General features: G+C 44.7%; 6 non-coding genes across 6 annotated transcripts; 2 read left to right on the forward strand and 4 right to left on the reverse strand.

Annotated features, from left to right (window-relative positions):
- Positions 1-1,342: 1,342 nt before the first annotated feature.
- TRNAT-GGU (transfer RNA threonine (anticodon GGU)) lies at positions 1,343-1,415 on the reverse strand. Its single transcript has one exon. It is a non-coding gene; the product is annotated as a tRNA-Thr (tRNA).
- A 2,273-nt stretch (positions 1,416-3,688) lies between these two features.
- Positions 3,689-3,761, reverse strand: TRNAT-GGU (transfer RNA threonine (anticodon GGU)). Its single transcript has one exon. It is a non-coding gene; the product is annotated as a tRNA-Thr (tRNA).
- Positions 3,762-5,299: 1,538 nt separating this feature from the next.
- TRNAT-GGU (transfer RNA threonine (anticodon GGU)) lies at positions 5,300-5,372 on the reverse strand. The gene has a single exon. It is a non-coding gene; the product is annotated as a tRNA-Thr (tRNA).
- A 1,393-nt stretch (positions 5,373-6,765) lies between these two features.
- On the reverse strand, positions 6,766-6,838 carry TRNAT-GGU (transfer RNA threonine (anticodon GGU)). The gene has a single exon. It is a non-coding gene; the product is annotated as a tRNA-Thr (tRNA).
- A 5,398-nt stretch (positions 6,839-12,236) lies between these two features.
- Positions 12,237-12,309, forward strand: TRNAT-GGU (transfer RNA threonine (anticodon GGU)). The gene has a single exon. It is a non-coding gene; the product is annotated as a tRNA-Thr (tRNA).
- A 4,126-nt stretch (positions 12,310-16,435) lies between these two features.
- TRNAT-GGU (transfer RNA threonine (anticodon GGU)) lies at positions 16,436-16,508 on the forward strand. The gene has a single exon. It is a non-coding gene; the product is annotated as a tRNA-Thr (tRNA).

A 16,508-nucleotide genomic window follows, 5' to 3' on the forward strand; every position in this document is an offset into this window, starting at 1 on the left:
CACATTTGAGACTTCACAACACAGCTCCCGGGTGGGCTCGAACCACCAACTTTTCGGTTAACAGCTGAACGCGCTAACCATTTCGCTACGGAAGCCCATAAATTAAACGTTCGTCAGGTATTGTGGAAAAACTCTGACTTTTTACGTCACATCTGAGACCTCACAACACAGTTCCTGGTTAGGCTCGAACCACCAACCTTTCGGTTAACAACCGAACGCGCTAACCATTGCGCCACGGAAGCCAAAAAATTAAATGGTCGTCAGGTATTGTGGAAATACTCTGACATTTTACGTTACATCTGAGACCTCACAAAACCCCTCCCGTATAGGCTCGAACCACCAACCTATTAGTTAAAAGCCGAACGCGCTAACCATTGCGCCATGGAAGCCCAAAAATTAAATTGACGTCAGGTATTGTGGAAAAACTCTGATTTTTACGTCACATCTGAGACTTCACAACACCTCTCCCGGGTTGGCCCGAACCACCAACCTTTCGGTTACCAGCTGAACGCGCTAACCATTGCGCTACGGAAGCCCAAAAATTAAACGTTCGTCAGGTATTGTGGAAAAACTCTGACTTTTTACGTCACATCTGAGACCTCACAACACAGTTCCTGGTTAGGCTCGAACCACCAACCTTTCGGTTAACAACCGAACGCGCTAACCATTGCGCCACGGAAGCCAAAAAATTAAATGGTCGTCAGGTATTGTGGAAATACTCTGACATTTTACGTTACATCTGAGACCTCACAAAACCCCTCCCGTATAGGCTCGAACCACCAACCTATTAGTTAAAAGCCGAACGCGCTAACCATTGCGCCATGGAAGCCCAAAAATTAAATTGACGTCAGGTATTGTGGAAAAACTCTGATTTTTACGTCACATCTGGGACTTCACAACACCTCTCCCGGGTTGGCCCGAACCACCAACCTTTCGGTTACCAGCTGAACGCGCTAACCATTGCGCTACGGAAGCCCAAAAATTAAACGTTCGTCAGGTTTTGTGGAAAAACTCTGACTTTTTACGTCACATCTGAGGCCTCACAACACAGTTCCTGGTTAGGCTCGAACCACCAACCTTTCGGTTAACAACCGAACGCGCTAACCATTGCGCCACGGAAGCCAAAAAATTAAATGGTCGTCAGGTATTGTGGAAATACTCTGACATTTTACGTTACATCTGAGACCTCACAAAACCCCTCCCGTATAGGCTCGAACCACCAACCTATTAGTTAAAAGCCGAACGCGCTAACCATTGCGCCACGGAAGCCCAAAAATTAAATGGTCGTCAGGTATTGTGGAAAAACTCTGATTTTTACGTCACATCTGAGACTTCACAACACCTCTCCCGGGTGGGCTCGAACCACCAACCTTTCGGTTACCAGCTGAACGCGCTAACCATTGCGCCACGGAAGCCCAAAAATTAAATATTCGTCAGGTATTCTGGAAAAACTTGACTTTTTACGTCACATCTGAGACCCCACAACATCTCTCCCGGGTGAGCTCGAACCACCAACTTTTCGGTTAACAGCTGAACGCGCTAACCATTTCGCTACGGAAGCCCAAAAATTAAACGTTCGTCAGGTATTGTGGAAAAACTCTGACTTTTTACGTCACATCTGAGACCTCACAACACAGTTCCTGGTTAGGCTCGAACCACCAACCTTTCGGTTAACAACCGAACGCGCTAACCATTGCGCCACGGAAGCCAAAAAATTAAATGGTCGTCAGGTATTGTGGAAATACTCTGACATTTTACGTCACATTTGAGACTTCACAACACAGCTCCCGGTTGGGCTCGAACCACCAACCTTTCGGTTAACAGCCGAACGCGCTAACCATTGCGCCACGGAAGAACAAAAATTAAATGGTCGTCAGGTATTGTGGAAAAACTCTGATTTTTACGTCACATCTGAGACTTCACAACACCTCTCCCGGGTGGGCTCGAACAACCAACCCTTCGGTTACCAGCTGAACGCGCTAACCATTGCGCCACGGAAGCCCAAAAATTAAATATTCGTCAGGTATTCTGGAAAAACTTGACTTTTTACGTTACATCTGAGACCCCACAACATCTTTCCCGGGTGGGCTCGAACCACCAACTTTTCGGTTAACAGCTGAACGCGCTAACCATTTCGCTACGGAAGCCCAAAAATTAAACGTTCGTCAGGTATTGTGGAAAAACTGTGACTTTTTACGTCACATCTGAGACCTCACAACACAGTTCCTGGTTAGGCTCGAACCACCAACCTTTCGGTTAACAACCGAACGCGCTAACCATTGCGCCACGGAAGCCAAAAAATTAAATGGTCGTCAGGTATTGTGGAAATACTCTGACATTTTACGTCACATTTGAGACTTCACAACACAGCTCCCGGGTGGGCTCGAACCACCAACTTTTCGGTTAACAGCTGAACGCGCTAACCATTTCGCTACGGAAGCCCAAAAATTAAACGTTCGTCAGGTATTGTGGAAAAACTCTGACTTTTTACGTCACATCTGAGACCTCACAACACAGTTCCTGGTTAGGCTCGAACCACCAACCTTTCGGTTAACAACCGAACGCGCTAACCATTGCGCCACGGAAGCCAAAAAATTAAATGGTCGTCAGGTATTGTGGAAATACTCTGACATTTTACGTTACATCTGAGACCTCACAAAACCCCTCCCGTATAGGCTCGAACCACCAACCTATTAGTTAAAAGCCGAACGCGCTAACCATTGCGCCATGGAAGCCCAAAAATTAAATTGACGTCAGGTATTGTGGAAAAACTCTGATTTTTACGTCACATCTGAGACTTCACAACACCTCTCCCGGGTTGGCCCGAACCACCAACCTTTCGGTTACCAGCTGAACGCGCTAACCATTGCGCTACGGAAGCCCAAAAATTAAACGTTCGTCAGGTATTGTGGAAAAACTCTGACTTTTTACGTCACATCTGAGACCTCACAACACAGTTCCTGGTTAGGCTCGAACCACCAACCTTTCGGTTAACAACCGAACGCGCTAACCATTGCGCCACGGAAGCCAAAAAATTAAATGGTCGTCAGGTATTGTGGAAATACTCTGACATTTTACGTTACATCTGAGACCTCACAAAACCCCTCCCGTATAGGCTCGAACCACCAACCTATTAGTTAAAAGCCGAACGCGCTAACCATTGCGCCATGGAAGCCCAAAAATTAAATTGACGTCAGGTATTGTGGAAAAACTCTGATTTTTACGTCACATCTGGGACTTCACAACACCTCTCCCGGGTTGGCCCGAACCACCAACCTTTCGGTTACCAGCTGAACGCGCTAACCATTGCGCTACGGAAGCCCAAAAATTAAACGTTCGTCAGGTTTTGTGGAAAAACTCTGACTTTTTACGTCACATCTGAGGCCTCACAACACAGTTCCTGGTTAGGCTCGAACCACCAACCTTTCGGTTAACAACCGAACGCGCTAACCATTGCGCCACGGAAGCCAAAAAATTAAATGGTCGTCAGGTATTGTGGAAATACTCTGACATTTTACGTTACATCTGAGACCTCACAAAACCCCTCCCGTATAGGCTCGAACCACCAACCTATTAGTTAAAAGCCGAACGCGCTAACCATTGCGCCACGGAAGCCCAAAAATTAAATGGTCGTCAGGTATTGTGGAAAAACTCTGATTTTTACGTCACATCTGAGACTTCACAACACCTCTCCCGGGTGGGCTCGAACCACCAACCTTTCGGTTACCAGCTGAACGCGCTAACCATTGCGCCACGGAAGCCCAAAAATTAAATATTCGTCAGGTATTCTGGAAAAACTTGACTTTTTACGTCACATCTGAGACCCCACAACATCTCTCCCGGGTGAGCTCGAACCACCAACTTTTCGGTTAACAGCTGAACGCGCTAACCATTTCGCTACGGAAGCCCAAAAATTAAACGTTCGTCAGGTATTGTGGAAAAACTCTGACTTTTTACGTCACATCTGAGACCTCACAACACAGTTCCTGGTTAGGCTCGAACCACCAACCTTTCGGTTAACAACCGAACGCGCTAACCATTGCGCCACGGAAGCCAAAAAATTAAATGGTCGTCAGGTATTGTGGAAATACTCTGACATTTTACGTCACATTTGAGACTTCACAACACAGCTCCCGGTTGGGCTCGAACCACCAACCTTTCGGTTAACAGCCGAACGCGCTAACCATTGCGCCACGGAAGAACAAAAATTAAATGGTCGTCAGGTATTGTGGAAAAACTCTGATTTTTACGTCACATCTGAGACTTCACAACACCTCTCCCGGGTGGGCTCGAACAACCAACCCTTCGGTTACCAGCTGAACGCGCTAACCATTGCGCCACGGAAGCCCAAAAATTAAATATTCGTCAGGTATTCTGGAAAAACTTGACTTTTTACGTTACATCTGAGACCCCACAACATCTTTCCCGGGTGGGCTCGAACCACCAACTTTTCGGTTAACAGCTGAACGCGCTAACCATTTCGCTACGGAAGCCCAAAAATTAAACGTTCGTCAGGTATTATGGAAAAACTGTGACTTTTTACGTCACATCTGAGACCTCACAACACAGTTCCTGGTTAGGCTCGAACCACCAACCTTTCGGTTAACAACCGAACGCGCTAACCATTGCGCCACGGAAGCCAAAAAATTAAATGGTCGTCAGGTATTGTGGAAATACTCTGACATTTTACGTTACATCTGAGACCTCACAAAACCCCTCCCGTATAGGCTCGAACCACCAACCTATTAGTTAAAACCGAACGCGCTAACCATTGCGCCATGGAAGCCCAAAAATTAAATTGACGTCAGGTATTGTGGAAAAACTCTGATTTTTACGTCACATCTGAGACTTCACAACACCTCTCCCGGGTTGGCCCGAACCACCAACCTTTCGGTTACCAGCTGAACGCGCTAACCATTGCGCTACGGAAGCCCAAAAATTAAACGTTCGTCAGGTATTGTGGAAAAACTCTGACTTTTTACGTCACATCTGAGACCTCACAACACAGTTCCTGGTTAGGCTCGAACCACCAACCTTTCGGTTAACAACCGAACGCGCTAACCATTGCGCCACGGAAGCCAAAAAATTAAATGGTCGTCAGGTATTGTGGAAATACTCTGACATTTTACGTTACATCTGAGACCTCACAAAACCCCTCCCGTATAGGCTCGAACCACCAACCTATTAGTTAAAAGCCGAACGCGCTAACCATTGCGCCACGGAAGCCCAAAAATTAAATGGTCGTCAGGTATTGTGGAAAAACTCTGATTTTTACGTCACATCTGAGACTTCACAACACCTCTCCCGGGTGGGCTCGAACCACCAACCTTTCGGTTACCAGCTGAACGCGCTAACCATTTCGCTACGGAAGCCCAAAAATTAAACGATCGTCAGGTATTGTGGAAAAACTCTGACTTTTTACGTCACATCTGAGACCTCACAACACAGTTCCTGGTTAGGCTCGAACCACCAACCTTTCGGTTAACAACCGAACGCGCTAACCATTGCGCCACGGAAGCCAAAAAATTAAATGGTCGTCAGGTATTGTGGAAATACTCTGACATTTTACGTCACATTTGAGACTTCACAACACAGCTCCCGGTTGGGCTCGAACCACCAACCTTTCGGTTAACAGCCGAACGCGCTAACCATTGCGCCACGGAAGAACAAAAATTAAATGGTCGTCAGGTATTGTGGAAAAACTCTGATTTTTACGTCACATCTGAGACTTCACAACACCTCTCCCGGGTGGGCTCGAACAACCAACCCTTCGGTTACCAGCTGAACGCGCTAACCATTGCGCCACGGAAGCCCAAAAATTAAATATTCGTCAGGTATTCTGGAAAAACTTGACTTTTTACGTTACATCTGAGACCCCACAACATCTTTCCCGGGTGGGCTCGAACCACCAACTTTTCGGTTAACAGCTGAACGCGCTAACCATTTCGCTACGGAAGCCCAAAAATTAAACGTTCGTCAGGTATTATGGAAAAACTCTGACTTTTTACGTCACATCTGAGACCTCACAACACAGTTCCTGGTTAGGCTCGAACCACCAACCTTTCGGTTAACAACCGAACGCGCTAACCATTGCGCCACGGAAGCCAAAAAATTAAATGGTCGTCAGGTATTGTGGAAATACTCTGACATTTTACGTTACATCTGAGACCTCACAAAACCCCTCCCGTATAGGCTCGAACCACCAACCTATTAGTTAAAAGCCGAACGCGCTAACCATTGCGCCATGGAAGCCCAAAAATTAAATTGACGTCAGGTATTGTGGAAAAACTCTGATTTTTACGTCACATCTGAGACTTCACAACACCTCTCCCGGGTTGGCCCGAACCACCAACCTTTCGGTTACCAGCTGAACGCGCTAACCATTGCGCTACGGAAGCCCAAAAATTAAACGTTCGTCAGGTATTGTGGAAAAACTCTGACTTTTTACGTCACATCTGAGACCTCACAACACAGTTCCTGGTTAGGCTCGAACCACCAACCTTTCGGTTAACAACCGAACGCGCTAACCATTGCGCCACGGAAGCCAAAAAATTAAATGGTCGTCAGGTATTGTGGAAATACTCTGACATTTTACGTTACATCTGAGACCTCACAAAACCCCTCCCGTATAGGCTCGAACCACCAACCTATTAGTTAAAAGCCGAACGCGCTAACCATTGCGCCACGGAAGCCCAAAAATTAAATGGTCGTCAGGTATTGTGGAAAAACTCTGATTTTTACGTCACATCTGAGACTTCACAACACCTCTCCCGGGTGGGCTCGAACCACCAACCTTTCGGTTACCAGCTGAACGCGCTAACCATTGCGCCACGGAAGCCCAAAAATTAAATATTCGTCAGGTATTCTGGAAAAACTTGACTTTTTACGTTACATCTGAGACCCCACAACATCTCTCCCGGGTGGGCTCGAACCACCAACTTTTCGGTTAACAGCTGAACGCGCTAACCATTTCGCTACGGAAGCCCAAAAATTAAACGTTCGTCAGGTATTGTGGAAAAACTCTGACTTTTTACGTCACATCTGAGACCTCACAACACAGTTCCTGGTTAGGCTCGAACCACCAACCTTTCGGTTAACAACCGAACGCGCTAACCATTGCGCCACGGAAGCCAAAAAATTAAATGGTCGTCAGGTATTGTGGAAATACTCTGACATTTTACGTCACATTTGAGACTTCACAACACAGCTCCCGGTTGGGCTCGAACCACCAACCTTTCGGTTAACAGCCGAACGCGCTAACCATTGCGCCACGGAAGAACAAAAATTAAATGGTCGTCAGGTATTGTGGAAAAACTCTGATTTTTACGTCACATCTGAGACCTCACAACACCTCTCCCGGGTGAGCTCGAACAACCAACCTTTCGGTTACCAGCTGAACGCGCTAACCATTGCGCCACGGAAGCCCAAAAATTAAATATTCGTCAGGTATTCTGGAAAAACTTGACTTTTTACGTTACATCTGAGACCCCACAACATCTCTCCCAGGTGGGCTCGAACCACCAACTTTTCGGTTAACAGCTGAACGCGCTAACCATTTCGCTACGGAAGCCCAAAAATTAAACGTTCGTCAGGTATTGTGGAAAAACTCTGACTTTTTACGTCACATCTGAGACCTCACAACACAGTTCCTGGTTAGGCTCGAACCACCAACCTTTCGGTTAACAACCGAACGCGCTAACCATTGCGCCACGGAAGCCAAAAAATTAAATGGTCGTCAGGTATTGTGGAAATACTCTGACATTTTACGTCACATTTGAGACTTCACAACACAGCTCCCGGTTGGGCTCGAACCACCAACCTTTCGGTTAACAGCCGAACGCGCTAACCATTGCGCCACGGAAGAACAAAAATTAAATGGTCGTCAGGTATTGTGGAAAAACTCTGATTTTTACGTCACATCTGAGACTTCACAACACCTCTCCCGGGTGAGCTCGAACAACCAACCTTTCGGTTACCAGCTGAACGCGCTAACCATTGCGCCACGGAAGCCCAAAAATTAAATATTCTTCAGGTATTCTGGAAAAACTTGACTTTTTACGTTACATCTGAGACCCCACAACATCTCTCCCGGGTGGGCTCGAACCACCAACTTTTCGGTGAACAGCTGAACGCGCTAACCATTTCGCTACGGAAGCCCAAAAATTAAACGTTCGTCAGGTATTGTGGAAAAACTCTGACTTTTTACGTCACATCTGAGACCTCACAACACAGTTCCTGGTTAGGCTCGAACCACCAACCTTTCGGTTAACAACCGAACGCGCTAACCATTGCGCCACGGAAGCCAAAAAATTAAATGGTCGTCAGGTATTGTGGAAATACTCTGACATTTTACGTTACATCTGAGACCTCACAAAACCCCTCCCGTATAGGCTCGAACCACCAACCTATTAGTTAAAAGCCGAACGCGCTAACCATTGCGCCATGGAAGCCCAAAAATTAAATGGTCGTCAGGTATTGTGGAAAAACTCTGATTTTTACGTCACATCTGAGACTTCACAACACCTCTCCCGGGTTGGCCCGAACCACCAACCTTTCGGTTACCAGCTGAACGCGCTAACCATTGCGCTACGGAAGCCCAAAAATTAAATGTTCGTCAGGTATTGTGGAAAAACTCTGACTTTTTACGTCACATCTGAGACCTCACAACACAGTTCCTGGTTAGGCTCGAACCACCAACCTTTCGGTTAACAACCGAACGCGCTAACCATTGCGCCACGGAAGCCAAAAAATTAAATGGTCGTCAGGTATTGTGGAAATACTCTGACATTTTACGTCACATCTGAGACCTCACAAAACCCCTCCCGTATAGGCTCGAACCACCAACCTATTAGTTAAAAGCCGAACGCGCTAACCATTGCGCCATGGAAGCCCAAAAATTAAATGGTCGTCAGGTATTGTGGAAAAACTCTGATTTTTACGTCACATCTGAGACTTCACAACACCTCTCCCGGGTTGGCCCGAACCACCAACCTTTCGGTTACCAGCTGAACGCGCTAACCATTGCGCTACGGAAGCCCAAAAATTAAATGTTCGTCAGGTATTGTGGAAAAACTCTGACTTTTTACGTCACATCTGAGACCTCACAACACAGTTCCTGGTTAGGCTCGAACCACCAACCTTTCGGTTAACAACCGAACGCGCTAACCATTGCGCCACGGAAGCCAAAAAATTAAATGGTCGTCAGGTATTGTGGAAATACTCTGACATTTTACGTTACATCTGAGACCTCACAAAACCCCTCCCGTATAGGCTCGAACCACCAACCTTTCGGTTACCAGCTGAACGCGCTAACCATTGCGCCACGGAAGCCCAAAAATTAAATGGTCGTCAGGTATTGTGGAAAAACTCTGATTTTTACGTCACATCTGAGACCCCACAACATCTCTCCCGGGTGGGCTCGAACCACCAACTTTTCGGTTATTAGCTGAACGCGCTAACCATTTCGCTACGGAAGCCCAAAAATTAAACGTTCGTCAGGTATTGTGGAAAAACTCTGACTTTTTACGTCACATCTGAGACCTCACAACACAGTTCCTGGTTAGGCTCGAACCACCAACCTTTCGGTTAACAACCGAACGCGCTAACCATTGCGCCACGGAAGCCCAAAAATTAAATGGTCGTCAGGTATTGTGGAAAAACTCTGACTTTTTACGTCACATCTGAGACCTCACAAAACCGCTCCAAGATGGGCGCGAACCACCAACCTTTCGGTTACCAGCTGAACGCGCTAACCATTGCGCTACGGAAGCGGCTGTTACCCGAAATGTTGGTGGATCGAGCCCATCCGGGAGCGGTGTTGTAAGGTCTCAGATGTGACGTAAAAGGTAAGAGTTTTTCCACAATACCTGACGACCATTTAATTTTTGGGCTTCCGTAGCGCAATGGTTAGCGCGTTCAGCTGTTAACCGAAAGGTTGGTGGTTCGAGCCCACCCGGGAGAGATGTTGTGGGGTCTCAGATGTAGCGTGAAAAGTCATAACTTCTCCACAATACCTGACAACCATTTAATATCCGAGCTTCGGTGGCTCAATGGTTAGCGCGTTCGGCTGTTAACCGAAAGGTTGGTGGTTCGAGCCCACCCGGGAGAGATGTTGTGTGGTCTCAGATGTAGCGTGAAAAGTCATAACTTTTCCACATTACCTGACTACCATTTAATTTCTGAGCTTCCGTGGCTCAATAGTTAGCGCGTTCGGCTGTTAACCAATAGGTTGGTGGTTCGAGCCTAACCGGAAGCGGTGTTGTGAGGTCTCAGATGTAACGTAAAATGTCAGAGTTTTTCCACAATACCTGACTAACATTCAATTTTTGGGCTTCCGTGGCTCAATGGTTAGCGCGTTCGGCTGTTAACCGAAAGGTTGGTGGTTCGAGCCCACCCGGGGAGGTGTTGTGTGTTCTCAGATGTAGCGTGAAAAGTCATAACTTTTCCACAATACCTGACAACCATTTATTTTTGGGCTTCCGTGGCGCAATGGTTAGCGCGTTCGGCTGTTATTTGAAAGGTTGGTGGTTCGAGCCCACCCGGGAGAGGTAATGTGGCGTCTCAGATGTAACGTTAAAAGCCAAATTTTTTCCACAATACCTGACGAACATTTAATTTTTGGGCTTCCGTGACACAATGGTTAGCGCGTTCAGCTGTTAACCGATAGGTTGGTGGTTCGCTCTAATCTTGGGGCGGTTTTGTGAGGTCTCAGATGTGACGTAAAAAGTCAGAGTTTTTCCACATTACCTGACGAACATTTAATTTTTGGGCTTCCGTGGCGCAATGTTTTGCGAGTTCAGCTGTTAACCGAAAGGTTGGTGTTTCCAGCCCATCCAGGAGAGGTGTTGTGGGGTCTCAGATGTAGCGTAAAAAGTCAAAACTTTCCACAATACGTAACAACCATTTAATAACTGAGCTTCCGCGGCTCAATAGTTAGCGCGTTCGGCTGTTAACCAATAGGTTGGTGGTTCGAGCCCACTCGGGAGCGGTTTTGTGGGATCTCAAATGTAACGTAAAAAGCCAAAGTTCTTCCACAATACCTGACGACCATTTAATTTTTGGGCTTCCGTGGCGCAATGGTTAGCGCGTTCGGCTTTTAACTAATAGGTTGGTGGTTCGAGCCTATCCGGGAGCGGTGTTGTGAGGTCTCAGATGTAACGTAAAATGTCAGAGTTTTTCCACAATACCTGACGACCATTTAATTTTTGGGCTTCCGTGGCGCAATGGTTAGCGCGTACGGCTTTTAACTAATAGGTTGGTGGTTCGAGTCTATCCGGGAGCGGTGTTGTGAGGTCTCAGATGTAACGTAAAATGTCAGAGTTTTTTCCACAATATCTGACGAACATTTAATTTTTGGGCTTCCGTGGCGCAATGTTTAGCGCGTTCGGCTGTTAACCGAAAGGTTGTTGGTTCGAGCCCACCCAGGAGAGGTGTTGTGGGGTCTCAGATGTAGCGTGAAAAGTCATAACTTTTCCACAATACCTGACAACCATTTAATTTCCGATTTTCCGTGGCTCAATGGTTACAAGTTCGGCTGGTAACGGAAAGGTTGGTGGTTCGAGCCCACCCGGGAGAGATGTTGTGTGGTCTCAGATGTAGCGTGAAAAGTCATAACTTTTCCACATTACCTGACTACCATTTAATTTCTGAGCTTCCGTGGCTGAATAGTTAGCGCGTTCGGCTGTTAACCAATAGGTTGGTGGTTCGAGCCTATCCGGGAGCGGTGTTGTGAGGTCTCAGATGTAACGTAAAATGTCAGAGATTTTCCACAATACCTGACTAACATTCAATTTTTGGGCTTCCGTGGCTCAATGGTTAGCGCGTTCGGCTGTTAACCGAAAGGTTGGTGGTTCGAGCCCACCCGGGGAGGTGTTGTGTGTTCTCAGATGTAGCGTGAAAAGTCATAACTTTTCCACAATACCTGACAACCATTTAATTTTTGGGCTTCCGTGGCGCAATGGTTAGCGCGTTCGGCTGTTATTCGAAAGGTTAGTGGTTCGAGCCCACCCGGGAGAGGTATTGTGGCGTCTCAGATGTAACGTTAAAAGCCAAATTTTTTCCACAATACCTGACGAACATTTAATTTTTTGGCTTCCGTGGCGCAATGGTTAGCGCGTTCGGTTGTTAACCGAAAGGTTGGTGGTTCGAGCCTAACCAGGAACTGTGTTGTGAGGTCTCAGATGTGACGTAAAAAGTCAGAGTTTTTCCACAATACCTGACGAATGTTTAATTTTTGGGCTTCCGTGGCGCAATGGTTAGCGCGTTCAGCTGGTAACCGAAAGGTTGGTGGTTCGAGCCCACCCGGGAGAGGTGTTGTGAAGTCTCAGATGTAGCGTGAAAAGTTATAACTTTTCCACAATACCTGACAACCATTTAATTTCTGAGCTTCCGTGGCGCAATGGTTAGCGCGTTCACCTGTTAACCGAAAGGTTGGTGGTTCGAGCCCACCCGGGAGAGGTGTAATGGGGTCTCAGATGTAGCGTGAAAAGTCATAACTTTTCCACAATACCTGACAACCATTTAATTTCTGAGCTTCCGTGGCTCAATGGTTAGCGCGTTCGGCTGTTAACTAATAGTTTGGTGGTTCGAGTCTATCCGGGAGCGGTGTTGTGAGGTCTCAGATGTTACGTAAAATGTCAGAGTTTTTTCCACAATATCGGACGAACATTTAATTTTTGGGCTTCCGTCGCGCAATGGTTAGCGCGTTCGGCTGTTAACCGAAAGGTTCTTGGTTCGAGCCCACCCAGGAGAGGTGTTGTGGGGTCTCAGATGTAGCGTGAAAAGTCATAACTTTTCCACAATACCTGACAACCATTTAATTTCCGAGCTTCCGTGGCTCAATGGTTAGCGCGTTCGGCTGTTAACCGAAAGGTTGGTGGTTCGAGCCCACCCGGGAGCAGTGTTGTGTGGTCCCAGATGTGACGTAAAAAGTCGGAGATTTTCCACAATACCTGACGACCATTCAATTTTTGGGCTTCCGTTGCGCAATGGTTAGCGCGTTCGGCTGTTAACCGAAAGGTTAGTGGTTCGGGCCCACCCACGATAGGTGTTGTGGGGTCTCAGATGTAGCGTGAAAAGTCATAACTTTTCCACAATACCTGACAACCATTTAATTTCTGAGCTTCCTTGGAGCAATGGTTAGCGCGCTCAGCTGTTATTCAAAAGGTTGGTGGTTCGAGCCCACCCGGGAGCAGTGTTGTGAGTACTCAGATGTGACGTAAAAAGTCAGAGTTTTTCCACAATACCTGACGACCATTTAATTTTTCGCCTTCCGTGGCGCACTGGTTAGCGTGTTCGGCTGTTAACCGAAAGGTTGGTGGTTCGAGCCCACCCGGGAGAGGTGTTGTGGGGTCTCAGATGTAACGTAAAATGTCAGAGTTTTTCCAAAATACCTGACGGCCATTTAATTTTTTGGCTTCCGTGGCGCAATGGTTAGCGCGTTCGGCTGTTAACCGAAAGGTTGGTGGTTCGAGCCCAACCAGGAACTGTGTTGTGAGGTCTCAGATGTGACGTAAAAAGTTTATTTATTTCATGTTTACATTAGATTCGTTTCATAAGGGCCTAAGTCAACTAGCGACTTTTTAGCCCTGCTTCGCATAGATTTTTATAACAAAACAAATAATAAAATTCTAGTAGTTAAAACTGATAATAAATTAATAAATAAATTAATTTAAAAACAAAGTTAATAATAAAAACAAAGTTTAAATCAAAAAATCAAAAAAGTTGAGCCTATTATATTATTTCGATTAATTGAATCTTAAACAGCTAATCCAAATTGAAGAGGGTTATTATCATAAAGGGTTTATTATCTAGGAGGTCCCAATTTAAATTCTTATCAGTTTTAATAATATATGTTCTTTTAGTTTGAATTTGAATAGTTTAATATTATCCAAATCTCGTATTTCTTGGGGAAGGGTGTTAAATAGGTAATATCCTATTGGATAGAATCCCGTTGGATCGAATTCAAATTTCTAAAATTGTAGCCAAATTTAAAACAATTTATAGCCCAAAGAGCGATTTTCTACTGAATGGGAATATTTAAATGGAAGAGCTTTCGACTGAATGGGATGGGTTTACGCATATAAAATCATAGCGTTTTCCTTGAGTTGCCGGGCTCCAGTAGCGCAATGGATAAAGTGATTTGGATGATCGAAGAAGTTAAGCAGCATCGAGCGCCGTCAGTACTTGGGAGGGAGATCTCTGAATGGTAAGGTTAGATTACGTTAGGTATGGTTAGGTTAGGGTTAGACAATTTCCAAAAATGGAAGTTATTTTCTGAAATTTATTGAAGAATGTTATTGGTGAACACAAATTATTTTCTGCAGTATCAAGAAGTTTAATAAGAAAATCAATTTTATTTTTAGGTTAGGTTAGGTTAGGTTAGGTTTGGTTAGTTTTGGTTAGGTTTGGTTAGGTTTGGTTAGGTCAGGTTAGGTTAGGTTAGGTTAGGTTAGGTTAGGTTAGGTTAGGTTAGGTTAGGTTAGGTTAGTTTAGGTTAGGTTAGTTTAGGTTAGGTTAGGTTAGGTTTGGTTAGGTTTGGTTAGGTTAGGTTAGGTTAGGTTTGGTTAGGTTAGGTTAGGTTTGGTTAGGTTTGGTTAGGTTAGGTTAGGTTAGGTTAGGTTAAGTTAGGTTAGGTTAGGTTAGTTTAGGTTAGGTTTGGATAGTTTTGGTTAGGTTTGGTTAGGTCAGGTTAGGTTAGGTTTGGTCAGGTTAGGTTAGGTTAGGTTAGGTTAGTTTAGGTTAGGTTAGGTTTGGTTAGGTTTGGTTAGGTTAGGTTTGGTTAGGTTAGGTTAGGTTAGGTTAGGTTAGGTTAGGTCAGGTTAGGTTTGGTTAGGTTTGGTTTGGTATGGTTTGGTTAGGTTTGGTTTGGTTTGGTTTGGTTTGGTTTGGTTAGGTTAGGTTTGGTTTGGTTAGGTTAGGGTTGGTTTGGTTTGGTTAGGTTTGGTTTGGTTAGGTTAGGTTTGGTTTGGTTTGGTTAGGTTTGGTTAGGTTTGGTTAGGTTTGGTTAGGTTTGGTTAGGTTTGGTTAGGTTTGGTTAGGTTAGGTTAGGTTAGGTTAGGTTAGTAATATTTTATAAATCATTTAACAATGTTACGCCTTTTCCAAAATATTGAAATTTAGCTTCATTGACTTCTCAAATAATATGCCTTTTCCAAAACATTACTGTTATGTTAGGTTAGGTTTGGTTTGATTTGGTAAGGTTAGGTTAGGTTAGTAATATTTTATAATTCATTTAACAATGTTACGCCTTTTCCAAAATATTGATGTTTAGCTTCATTGACTTCTCAAATTATATGTCTTTTCCAAAACATTACTTCTAGGTTAACTTAGGTTTGGTTAAATTAGGTTAGTAATAATTTATAAATCATTTAACAATGTTACGCCTTTTCCAAAATATTGAAATTTAGCTTCATGGACTTCTCCAAAAATATGCCTTTTCCAAAACATTACTGTTATATTAGGTTACGTTTGGTTTAGTATTTTCTGCAACAACAAGAAGTTTAATAGGAAAATCAATAGAAAAATAGGATTGAAAGGAAAATTCATGATTGGAAAACCGCCCAAATTGCGGTATTCGGTCTAATGGGATTCGGTCGAACGAGACATTCGATCCAATGGGATTCGACTCAATGGTAGACAATCGTTAAATAACATCGGACCCATATAAAATACGGAATTTAATTTTTTCGAGGTGTTACACTTGCTTACACTAAGTGTATCTTTAGACCTAGTATAAACGATTTTGTTAGCTCTGATCGTAAAGAAGGAATTCGTTAATTAATCTCTATATAATAATGTTAATGTTACAAAGTTTACTACTTCGCTTATTTTTAACAGACGAGACTTTTCGAAGAGAGGTTCCGTATGAGCAAGGAAAGGAACATTATAAATATTTCTTATGGTGCGTTTTTGGATAATTTGTATTCTCTTAATGTTATGATTAGTAGTCCAACCCCAGATGGATATCCCGTATGTAAGGGCTGAGTAGAATAAGGAGTAGTAAATTTCAAATAGTGTAGCTCTCGGGACTAAGTTTTTGCAGTGATGTATTAGTCCACAGGCTTTAGCTAGTCCCTTACATACCATGTCGACTTGAATATTCCATTTTAAGTTTTCATTTAGCCAAATCCCCATGTATTTATAATTTGTGACTCGTTTAAGAATACGACTATTAATAGTAACCTTTTCGTAAGTGTTTTTGTCGTTGCTGTTGTTGGAGAATATGATATATTCCGTTTTGTCTGTGTCAGAGTTTTTCCACAATACCTGACGAACGTTTAACTTTTGGGCTTCCGTAGCGCAATGGTTAGCGCGTTCAGCTGCTAACCGAAAGCTTGGTGGTTTGAGCCCACCCGGGAGAGATGTTGTGGGGTCTCAGATGTAACGTAAAAAGTCAAAGTTTTTCCAGAATACCTGACGAACATTTAATTTTTGGGCTTCCGTGGCGCAATGGTTAGCGCGTTCAGCTGGTAACCGACAGGTTGGTGGTTCGAGCCCACCCGGGAGAG

Source organism: Phalangium opilio, unplaced genomic scaffold, assembly GCF_054372755.1.
Source record: "Phalangium opilio isolate 3A_F unplaced genomic scaffold, DU_Popi_V2 ptg000209l_1, whole genome shotgun sequence".
NCBI lineage: Eukaryota > Metazoa > Arthropoda > Arachnida > Opiliones > Phalangiidae > Phalangium > Phalangium opilio.